The sequence below is a fragment of the Oncorhynchus keta genome, unplaced genomic scaffold (genome assembly GCF_023373465.1).
Source record: "Oncorhynchus keta strain PuntledgeMale-10-30-2019 unplaced genomic scaffold, Oket_V2 Un_contig_24838_pilon_pilon, whole genome shotgun sequence".
Lineage (NCBI taxonomy): Eukaryota > Metazoa > Chordata > Actinopteri > Salmoniformes > Salmonidae > Oncorhynchus > Oncorhynchus keta.
The window spans coordinates 50453-60557 of NW_026284120.1; the positions used below are offsets into that span (position 1 = coordinate 50453).

The 10105-nt window shown below is 41.3% G+C and overlaps 1 long non-coding RNA gene across 1 annotated transcript; it reads right to left on the reverse strand.

Annotated features, from left to right (window-relative positions):
* Positions 1-5006: 5006 nt before the first annotated feature.
* On the reverse strand, positions 5007-8225 carry LOC127922173 (uncharacterized). The gene is made up of 3 exons (XR_008110580.1): positions 6510-8225; positions 6379-6477; positions 5007-5163 (listed from the first exon to the last, which is right to left on the reverse strand). It is a non-coding gene; the product is annotated as an uncharacterized LOC127922173 (long non-coding RNA).
* Positions 8226-10105: the final 1880 nt, after the last annotated feature.

The window sequence follows — 10105 nt, forward strand, 5'->3', positions numbered from 1 at the left end:
TTAATACCTGCCGTTGAACAAGATTATCCCTGTTTAACTAACTCCTAGTCTGCAGCAGACAAGTGGCTCGACTCCAATCTTTCCCTACATGATAACCCCTCCCGCTATCTCTCTGACATGGCGGGGAAAGCTATATTCTAGCCGTATTTCTGTCCAAGCTGCGTGCGGGGAGATGGCGCGCTAGGGCGCAGATTGGTTTAGGCCTGCTTGGATGAGTGTTCGTTGTTGAAAGTGACAAAGGTGTGTCTCTTTTGGAGCTGCCTGAGAGGGGAGGCCATTTTGTACAGCGAGGCAGGCAGGCGTCTGTACATGTCTGTATGTCTGTGCTCACGTCAGGAACAGGAAGCGTGCCATTGTGCGTATGAGAGAGAACATTTTCTGTGTTGTGGGGGCGAGGGTTATACCAGAGGCGCTAGTAACAACACCCAAACCTATTTCTTCACTTTGCCGAGCGTTCACTGTCCTTTCTACACTGTTTCCTCTGTGCAATGGATGGGTATGTTGTTGTTTTTCTTTACAATATTTGCTGAATACACACACGCATGTAACATTGTTTTGCATAACACCTCGCACCATTTCATGTAGTTTATAGTGTGGAATTATAGGCACGGAAAGAACATTTCGAGAACTGAACGCGGTAGGATAGGGGGCGCAAACAAGCCCCTCTCAGCCAATTAAACCGTACATTTTGGTTCTTTTAAGAGTTTAGACAGATTCAATGGTGTTATTCTATTATATTAAAGACTTCAAGTCGCTGGAAAAAAACTATAGCATGTGGAGGAAATCCCGTTTTCCGTGTTTTTATGCGCATGGTTGTTTGCTTGTTCCATTATTTGAGTTTGATTTTGAGGAAGTGATAGACAACAACACATTTTCCTTTAATTATTGGGTTGTCTAGCTTTTTATATATTTGTTATTCATGCATGATGTTTATAGATACCTCAGCTCGCAGAGGGACAGTAAAATGAACATTAGATTAAGATACGCTGCCATTTTAAGATATGTAAGGGGCGTTTCTGTCTTGTTCGCGGAAAACAACAGCATGCTCTGATATATATAAAGCATCATTTAGAGAACACGTACAACTTGTTTGAAGAGACAACTCCTAAAGTAAAAGTATTATGTGATCTACTCGTAGATATACGTTGTATTATAGATGTTTAAACAACTAAACGGGAGCTATTCTATATCATTGTTTACAACTCGTGTGCGAGGAAAAGGAGCGACGGGTGAGGGGGGGGGGGCTGGTTGATATCAAATCTTCCTCCTAACCATTTCCTTACAACATTTTAATACATGTTTTTAGTTAGGCTTCATACGTCCAATTATGGGTTTAGGCTACGCTATAATTCATTAACAAGTATCTGGATGTAATACATTAGCAATAACATTATCATAGCCTGTAACGAACGCTTGAATCATATTTTCGCCTATAAGCCAACTTGCAATTGCTGACCATAACTGTGCAGTTTTGAAAGACAATTTGTACCAATTCCATGACAACTCCAACTTGTAATTGTCTGCCACGCTGCCTCTGCCATACCATGCCTTCTCTTCCTGAAACAAAAGACGCGGCCAGCTTGACCGCTCTGCTTCTCCCTTTGTGAGCTAATGTAACAAATGCAATGTAACGAAGTGGATCATCGGAGTTAAACCATTTAAACGAGTTGGGGTCCTCGTGTAGGAGGATATGGACATGAACGTTGTATTAAATGTAACCGATGATTCCAATGATTCCAATGATTCCAATGATTCCAATGATTGTGTGTTCTGTGAGCTTCTATACCAGAGATTGTACGGAAGCTGTCGGTGATAAGGCAGGCTATTCTTTATTTATTGTTTCTATTTTTTTATTTATTCCCACCTTAGGCTAGTTGAGAACAAGTTCTCATTTACAACTGGACCTGGCCAAGATAAAGCAAAGCAGTGACACAGACAACAACACAGAGTTACACATGGAGTAAAACAAACATACAGTCAATAATACAGTAGAAAAGTCTATATACAGTGTGTGCTAATGGAGTAAGGAGGTAAGGCAATAAATAGGCCATAGTAGCGAAGTAATTACAATTTAGCAATTAAACACTGGAATGATATATATGCAGATGATGATGTGCAAGTAGAAATACTGGTGTGAAAAATAGCAAAATAGCAAATCAAAACAATATGGGGATGAGGTAGGAAGTTGGTTGGATGGGCTATTTACAGATGGGCTATTTACAGCGATCGGTAAGCTGCTCTGACAGCTGATGCTTAAAGTTGGTGAGGAGATATAAGTTTCCAACTTCAGTCATTTTGCAATTCGTTCTAGTCAGTCATCGGCAGCAGAGAACTGGAAGGAAAGGGGGTGTTGGCTTTGGGGATGACCAGTGAGATATACCTGCTGGAGCGCGTGCTACGGGTGGGTGTTGTTATCGTGACCAGTGAGCTGAGATAAGGAGGGGCTTTAGCTAGCATAGACTTATAGATGACCTGGAGCCAGTGGGTCTGGCGACGAATATGTAGCGAGGGCCAGCCAACGAGAGCATACAGGTCGCAGTGGTGGGTGGTATATGGGGCTTTGGTGACAAAACGGATGGCACTGTGATAGACTACATCCAGTTTGCTGAGTAGAGTGTTGGAGGCTATTCTGTAAATGACATCGCCAAAGTCGAGGATCGGTAGGATGGTCAGTTTTACGAGGGTGTGTTTGGCAGCGTGATGTGAAGGAGGCTTTGTTGCGAAATAGGAAGCCGATTCTAGATTTAACTTTGGATCGGAGATGCTTATTAATATGAGTCTGGAAGGAGAGTTTACAGTCTAGCCAGACACCTAGGTATTTGTAGTTGTCCACATATTCTAGGCATCCGTCTGTGATAAGGCAGGCTATTTTATAGGCTTATACTGAAAAGTGTGAGTAGGCAAGTTGGTTTGCCACGTCATCCCCATTCTTGATGTGAACCAAAACATAACAGTCCCAGTTATTGTAGAATGTGTCATCATAGCACAGTGATAATGTGTATGTAATCTTAATTCTTGAGTTCATAAATAAATGGATCTTGATAACAATAGTCATATTGTGTTTGCTGAACACATTGGTGTTAAACCCAACAATCTTTTGAATATTAAATATTGATCAAATATTGATTCACAGATGAATAATAACTGCTGTTGTTCATTTCTCTTTGGTCCTGTCTTGTTGGTTAAACCAGATAACTTTGGTCTTGTCTTGTTGGTTAAACCTGATAACTTTGATCCTGTCTTGTTGGTTAAACCTGATAACTTTGATCCTGTCTTGTTGGTTAAACCTGATAACTTTGACCCTGTCTTGTTGGTTAAACCTGTTTGGCCCTGTCTTGTTGGTTAAACCTGATAACTTTGACCCTGTCTTGTTGGTTAAACCTGATAACTTTGACCCTGTCTTGTTGGTTAAACCTGATAACTTTGACCCTGTCTTGTTGGTTAAACCTGATAACTTTGATCCTGTCTTGTTGGTTAAACCTGATAACTTTGACCCAGTCTTGTTGGTTAAACCTGATAACTTTGACCCTGTCTTGTTGGTTAAACCTGATAACTTTGACCCTGTCTTGTTGGTTAAACCTGATAACTTTGACCCTGTCTTCTTGGTTAAACCTGATAACTTTGACCCTGTCTTGTTGGTTAAACCTGATAACTTTGACCCTGTCTTGTTGGTTAAACCTGATAACTTTGACCCTGTCTTGTTGGTTAAACCTGATAACTTTGACCCTGTCTTGTTGGTTAAACCTGATAACTTTGACCCAGTCTTGTCGGTTAAACCTGATAACTTTGACCCAGTATTGCCTATTAAACCTGATAACTTTGACCCTGTCTTGCCTATTAAACCTGATAACTTTGACCCTGTCTTGCCTATTAAACCTGATAACTTTGACCCTGTCTTGCCTATTAAACCTGATAACTTTGGCCCTGTCTTGTTGGTTAAACCTGATAACTTTGACCCTGTCTTGTTGGTTAAACCTGATAACTTTGACCCAGTCTTGTTGGTTAAACCTGATAACTTTGAACCAGTATTGCCTATTAAACCTGATAACTTTGACCCTGTCTTGCCTATTAAACCTGATAACTTTGACCCCGTCTTGCCTATTAAACCTGATAACTTTGACCCTGTCTTGCCTATTAAACCTGATAACTTTGGCCCTGTCTTGTTGGTTAAACCTGATAACTTTGACCCTGTCTTGCCTATTAAACCTGATAACTTTGACCCTGTCTTGTTGGTTAAACCTGATAACTTTGACCCTGTCTTGCCTATTAAACCTGATAACTTTGACCCTGTCTTGCCCTTTAAACCTGATAACTTTGACCCTGTCTTGTTGGTTAAACCTGATAACTTTGACCCTGTCTTGTTGGTTAAACCTGATAACTTTGACCCTGTCTTGTTGGTTAAACCTGATAACTTTGACCCTGTCTTGTTGGTTAAACCTGATAACTTTGACCCTGTCTTGTTGGTTAAACCTGATAACTTTGACCCTGTCTTCTTGGTTAAACCTGATAACTTTGACCCTGTCTTGTTGGTTAAACCTGATAACTTTGACCCTGTCTTGTTGGTTAAACCTGATAACTTTGACCCTGTCTTGTTGGTTAAACCTGATAACTTTGACCCTGTCTTGTTGGTTAAACCTGATAACTTTGACCCAGTCTTGTCGGTTAAACCTGATAACTTTGACCCAGTATTGCCTATTAAACCTGATAACTTTGACCCTGTCTTGCCTATTAAACCTGATAACTTTGACCCTGTCTTGCCTATTAAACCTGATAACTTTGACCCTGTCTTGCCTATTAAACCTGATAACTTTGGCCCTGTCTTGTTGGTTAAACCTGATAACTTTGACCCTGTCTTGCCTATTAAACCTGATAACTTTGACCCTGTCTTGTTGGTTAAACCTGATAACTTTGACCCTGTCTTGCCTATTAAACCTGATAACTTTGACCCTGTCTTGCCCTTTAAACCTGATAACTTTGACCCTGTCTTGCCCTTTAAACCTGATAACTTTGACCCTGTCTTGTTGGTTAAACCTGATAACTTTGACCCTGTCTTGTTGGTTAAACCTGATAACTTTGACCCTGTCTTGTTGGTTAAACCTGATAACTTTGACCCTGTCTTGTTGGTTAAACCTGATAACTTTGACCCTGTCTTGCCGGTTAAACCTGATAACTTTGACCCTGTCTTGCGGTTAAACCTGATAACTTTGACCCTGTCTTGCCTATTAAACCTGATAACTTTGGTCCTGTCTTGTTGATTAAACCTGATAACTTTGACCCTGTCTTGTTGATTAAACCTGATAACTTTGACCCTGTCTTGCCTATTAAACCTGATAACTTTGGCCCTGTCTTGCTGGTTAAACCTGATAACTTTGACCCTGTCTTGCCTATTAAACCTGATAACTTTGACCCTGTCTTGTTGGTTAAACCTGTTTGGCCCTGTCTTGTTGGTTAAACCTGATAACTTTGACCCTGTCTTGTTGGTTAAACCTGATAACTTTGACCCTGTCTTGTTGGTTAAACCTGATAACTTTGACCCAGTCTTGTTGGTTAAACCTGATAACTTTGACCCAGTCTTGTTGGTTAAACCTGATAACTTTGACCCTGTCTTGTTGGTTAAACCTGATAACTTTGACCCTGTCTTGTTGGTTAAACCTGATAACTTTGACCCTGTCTTGTTGGTTAAACCTGATAACTTTGACCCTGTCTTGTTGGTTAAACCTGATAACTTTGACCCTGTCTTGTTGGTTAAACCTGATAACTTTGACCCTGTCTTGTTGGTTAAACCTGATAACTTTGACCCTGTCTTGTTGGTTAAACCTGATAACTTTGACCCTGTCTTGTTGGTTAAACCTGATAACTTTGACCCTGTCTTGTTGGTTAAACCTGATAACTTTGACCCTGTCTTGCCTATTAAACCTGATAACTTTGACCCTGTCTTGTCGGTTAAACCTGATAACTTTGACCCTGTCTTGTTGGTTAAACCTGATAACTTTGACCCTGTCTTGTTGGTTAAACCTGATAACTTTGACCCAGTATTGCCTATTAAACCTGATAACTTTGACCCTGTCTTGCCTATTAAACCTGATAACTTTGACCCTGTCTTGCCTATTAAACCTGATAACTTTGACCCTGTCTTGCTTATTAAACCTGATAACTTTGGCCCTGTCTTGTTGGTTAAACCTGATAACTTTGACCCTGTCTTGCCTATTAAACCTGATAACTTTGACCCTGTCTTGTTGATTAAACCTGATAACTTTGGCCCTGTCTTGCCTATTAAACCTGATAACTTTGACCCTGTCTTGCCCTTTAAACCTGATAACTTTGACCCTGTCTTGTTGGTTAAACCTGATAACTTTGACCCTGTCTTGTTGGTTAAACCTGATAACTTTGACCCTGTCTTGCCGGTTAAACCTGATAACTTTGACCCTGTCTTGCCGGTTAAACCTGATAACTTTGACCCTGTCTTGCCTATTAAACCTGATAACTTTGACCCTGTCTTGCGGTTAAACCTGATAACTTTGACCCTGTCTTGCTTATTAAACCTGATAACTTTGGCCCTGTCTTGTTGGTTAAACCTGATAACTTTGACCCTGTCTTGTTGATTAAACCTGATAACTTTGGCCCTGTCTTGCCTATTAAACCTGATAACTTTGACCCTGTCTTGTTGATTAAACCTGATAACCCATACAGGGATGGTTCTGTGTTTTAGTCAGTCTCAGATATAAATGTCTACTCTGTTTTAGTTTTTTTTACACGAGGTATAGTACATCAACTCACATCACATTGTATTGTTCACCTGCACCGAATACAACAGGTTTAGACTTCACAGGAAAATGCTTACTTACGAGCCCATTCCCAACAATGCAGAGTTAAAAAGTAAAAGCATTTGCAAATAAAAAATATATAAAACAGTTACCTGATAAATAGCAATAAAAATGCTATATACAAGGAGTTCCGGTACAGAGTCAATGTGCAAGGGTACGAGGTAGTTGAGGTATTTGAGGTAATGTGTACATGTAGGTATGGGTAGAAGTGACTAGGCGTCAGGATAGATTATAAACAGTAGCAACGTGTCTGGAGAGTGTGAAAGACTCTGTCTGTGTGTGAGTGGCATCACTATCCGTGTGCGTGTGTTGTGTGTGTGTGTGTGAGCATACGTGTGTGTGTGAGCATATGTAGTGTGCCTGTATGTTGCAGTGTTAGTCTAAGTTTGTGTTATTGTGTTGGTAGAGTCCAGTGTGCTAGCCAGCTACATGTTGGTTGACATCCACACAGAGGGTCTAACATAGTTGAGTTATTGTGGATGAGGGACATACTAGTTTAGTTATTGTGTATGAGGGACATAGTAGTTTAGTTATTGTGTATGAGGGACATACTAGTTTAGTTATTGTGTATGAGGAACATACCAGTTTAGTTATTGTGTATGAGGGACATACTAGTTGAGTTATTGTGTATGAGGAACATAGTAGTTTAGTTATTGTGTATGAGGGACATAGTAGTTTAGTTATTGTGTATGAGAGACATACTAGTTTAGTTATTGTGTATGAGGGACATACTAGTTTAGTTATTGTGTATGAGGGACATACTGGTTTAGTTATTGTGTATGAGGGACATATTGTGTTGGTAGAGTCCAGTGTGTGTTATTGTGTTGGTAGAGTCCAGTGTGTTATTGTGTTGGTAGAGTCCAGTGTGTGTTATTGTGTTGATAGAGTACAGTGTGTGTTATTGTGTTGGTAGAGTCCAGTGTGTTATTGTGTTGATAGAGTACAGTGTGTGTTATTGTGTTGGTAGAGTCCAGTGTGTGTTATTGTGTTGGTGGAGTCCAGTGTGTTATTGTGTTGGTAGAGTCCAGTGTGTGTTATTGTGTTGGTAGAGTCCAGTGTGTTATTGTGTTGGTAGAGTCCAGTGTGTGTTGGTAGAGTCCAGTGTGTGTTATTGTGTTGGTAGAGTCCAGTGTGTTATTGTGTTGGTAGAGTCCAGTGTGTGTTGGTAGAGTCCAGTGTGTTATTGTGTCGGTAGAGTCCAGTGTGTTATTGTGTTGGTAGAGTCCAGTGTGTGTTATTGTGTTGATAGAGTCCAGTGTGTGTTGGTAGAGTCCAGTGTGTGTTGGTAGAGTACAGTGTGTGTTGGTAGAGTACAGTGTGTGTTATTGTGTTGGTAGAGTCCAGTGTGTGTTGGTAGAGTCCAGTGTGTGTTGGTAGAGTCCAGTGTGTGTTATTGTGTTGGTAGAGTCCAGTGTGTGTCGGTAGAGTCCAGTGTGTGTTATTGTGTTGGTAGAGTCCAGTGTGTGTTATTGTGTTGGTAGAGTCCAGTGTGTGTCGGTAGAGTCCAGTGTGTGTTATTGTGTTGGTAGAGTCCAGTGTGTGTTATTGTGTTGGTAGAGTCCAGTGTGTGTTATTGTGTTGGTAGAGTCCAGTGTGTGTTGGTAGAGTCCAGAGTGTGTTATTGTGTTGGTAGAGTCCAGTGTGTGTTGGTAGAGTCCAGTGTGTGTTGGTAGAGTCCAGTGTGTGTTGGTAGAGTACAGTGTGTGTTATTGTGTTGGTAGAGTCCAGTGTGTGTTATTGTGTTGGTAGAGTCCAGTGTGTGTTATTGTGTTGGTAGAGTCCAGTGTGTGTCGGTAGAGTCCAGTGTGTGTTATTGTGTTGGTAGAGTCCAGTGTGTGTTATTGTGTTGGTAGAGTCCAGTGTGTGTTATTGTGTTGGTAGAGTCCAGTGTGTGTTGGTAGAGTCCAGAGTGTGTTATTGTGTTGGTAGAGTCCAGTGTGTGTTGGTAGAGTCCAGTGTGTGTTGGTAGAGTCCAGTGTGTGTTGGTAGAGTACAGTGTGTGTTATTGTGTTGGTAGAGTCCAGTGTGTGTTGGTAGAGTCCAGTGTGTGTTGGTAGAGTCCAGTGTGTTATTGTGTTGGTAGAGTCCAGTGTGTGTTATTGTGTTGGTAGAGTCCAGTGTGTGTTATTGTGTTGGTAGAGTCCAGTGTGTGTTGGTAGAGTCCAGTATGTTATTGTGTTGGTAGAGTCCAGTGTGTGTTATTGTGTTGGTAGAGTCCAGTGTGTTATTGTGTTGGTAGAGTCCAGTGTGTGTTGGTAGAGTCCAGTGTGTGTTATTGTGTTGGTAGAGTCCAGTGTGTGTTGGTAGAGTCCAGTGTGTGTTATTGTGTTGGTAGAGTCCAGTGTGTGTTAGTGTGTTGGTAGAGTCCAGTGTGTGTTATTGTGTTGGTAGAGTCAAGTGTGTGTTAGTGTGTCGGTAGAGTCCAGTGTGTTATTGTGTTGGTAGAGTCCAGTGTGTGTTATTGTGTTGGTAGAGTCCAGTGTGTGTTATTGTGTTGGTAGAGTCCAGTGTGTTATTGTGTTGGTAGAGTACAGTGTGTTATTGTGTTGGTAGAGTCCAGTGTGTGTTATTTTGTTGGTAGAGTCCAGTGTGTGTTAGTGTGTTGGTAGAGTCCAGTGTGTGTTATTGTGTTGGTAGAGTCCAGTGTGTGTTGGTGTGTTGGTAGAGTCCAGTGTGTGTTAGTGTGTTGGTAGAGTCCAGTGTGTGTTATTGTGTTGGTAGAGTCCAGTGTGTGTTATTGTGTTGGTAGAGTCCAGTGTGTGTTGGTGTGTTGGTAGAGTCCAGTGTGTGTTAGTGTGTTGGTAGAGTCCAGTGTGTGTTATTGTGTTGGTAGAGTCCAGTGTGTTATTGTGTTGGTAGAGTACAGTGTGTTATTGTGTTGGTAGAGTCCAGTGTGTGTTATTTTGTTGGTAGAGTCCAGTGTGTGTTAGTGTGTTGGTAGAGTCCAGTGTGTGTTATTGTGTTGGTAGAGTCCAGTGTGTGTTGGTGTGTTGGTAGAGTCCAGTGTGTGTTAGTGTGTTGGTAGAGTCCAGTGTGTGTTATTGTGTTGGTAGAGTCCAGTGTGTGTTATTGTGTTGGTAGAGTCCAGTGTGTGTTGGTGTGTTGGTAGAGTCCAGTGTGTGTTGGTGTGTTGGTAGAGTCCAGTGTGTGTTATTGTGTTGGTAGAGTCCAGTGTGTGTTGGTGTGTTGGTAGAGTCCATTGTGTGTTAGTGTGTTGGTAGAGTCCAGTGTGTGTTGGTGTGTTGGTAGAGTCCAGTGTGTGTTGGTGTGTTGGTAGAGTC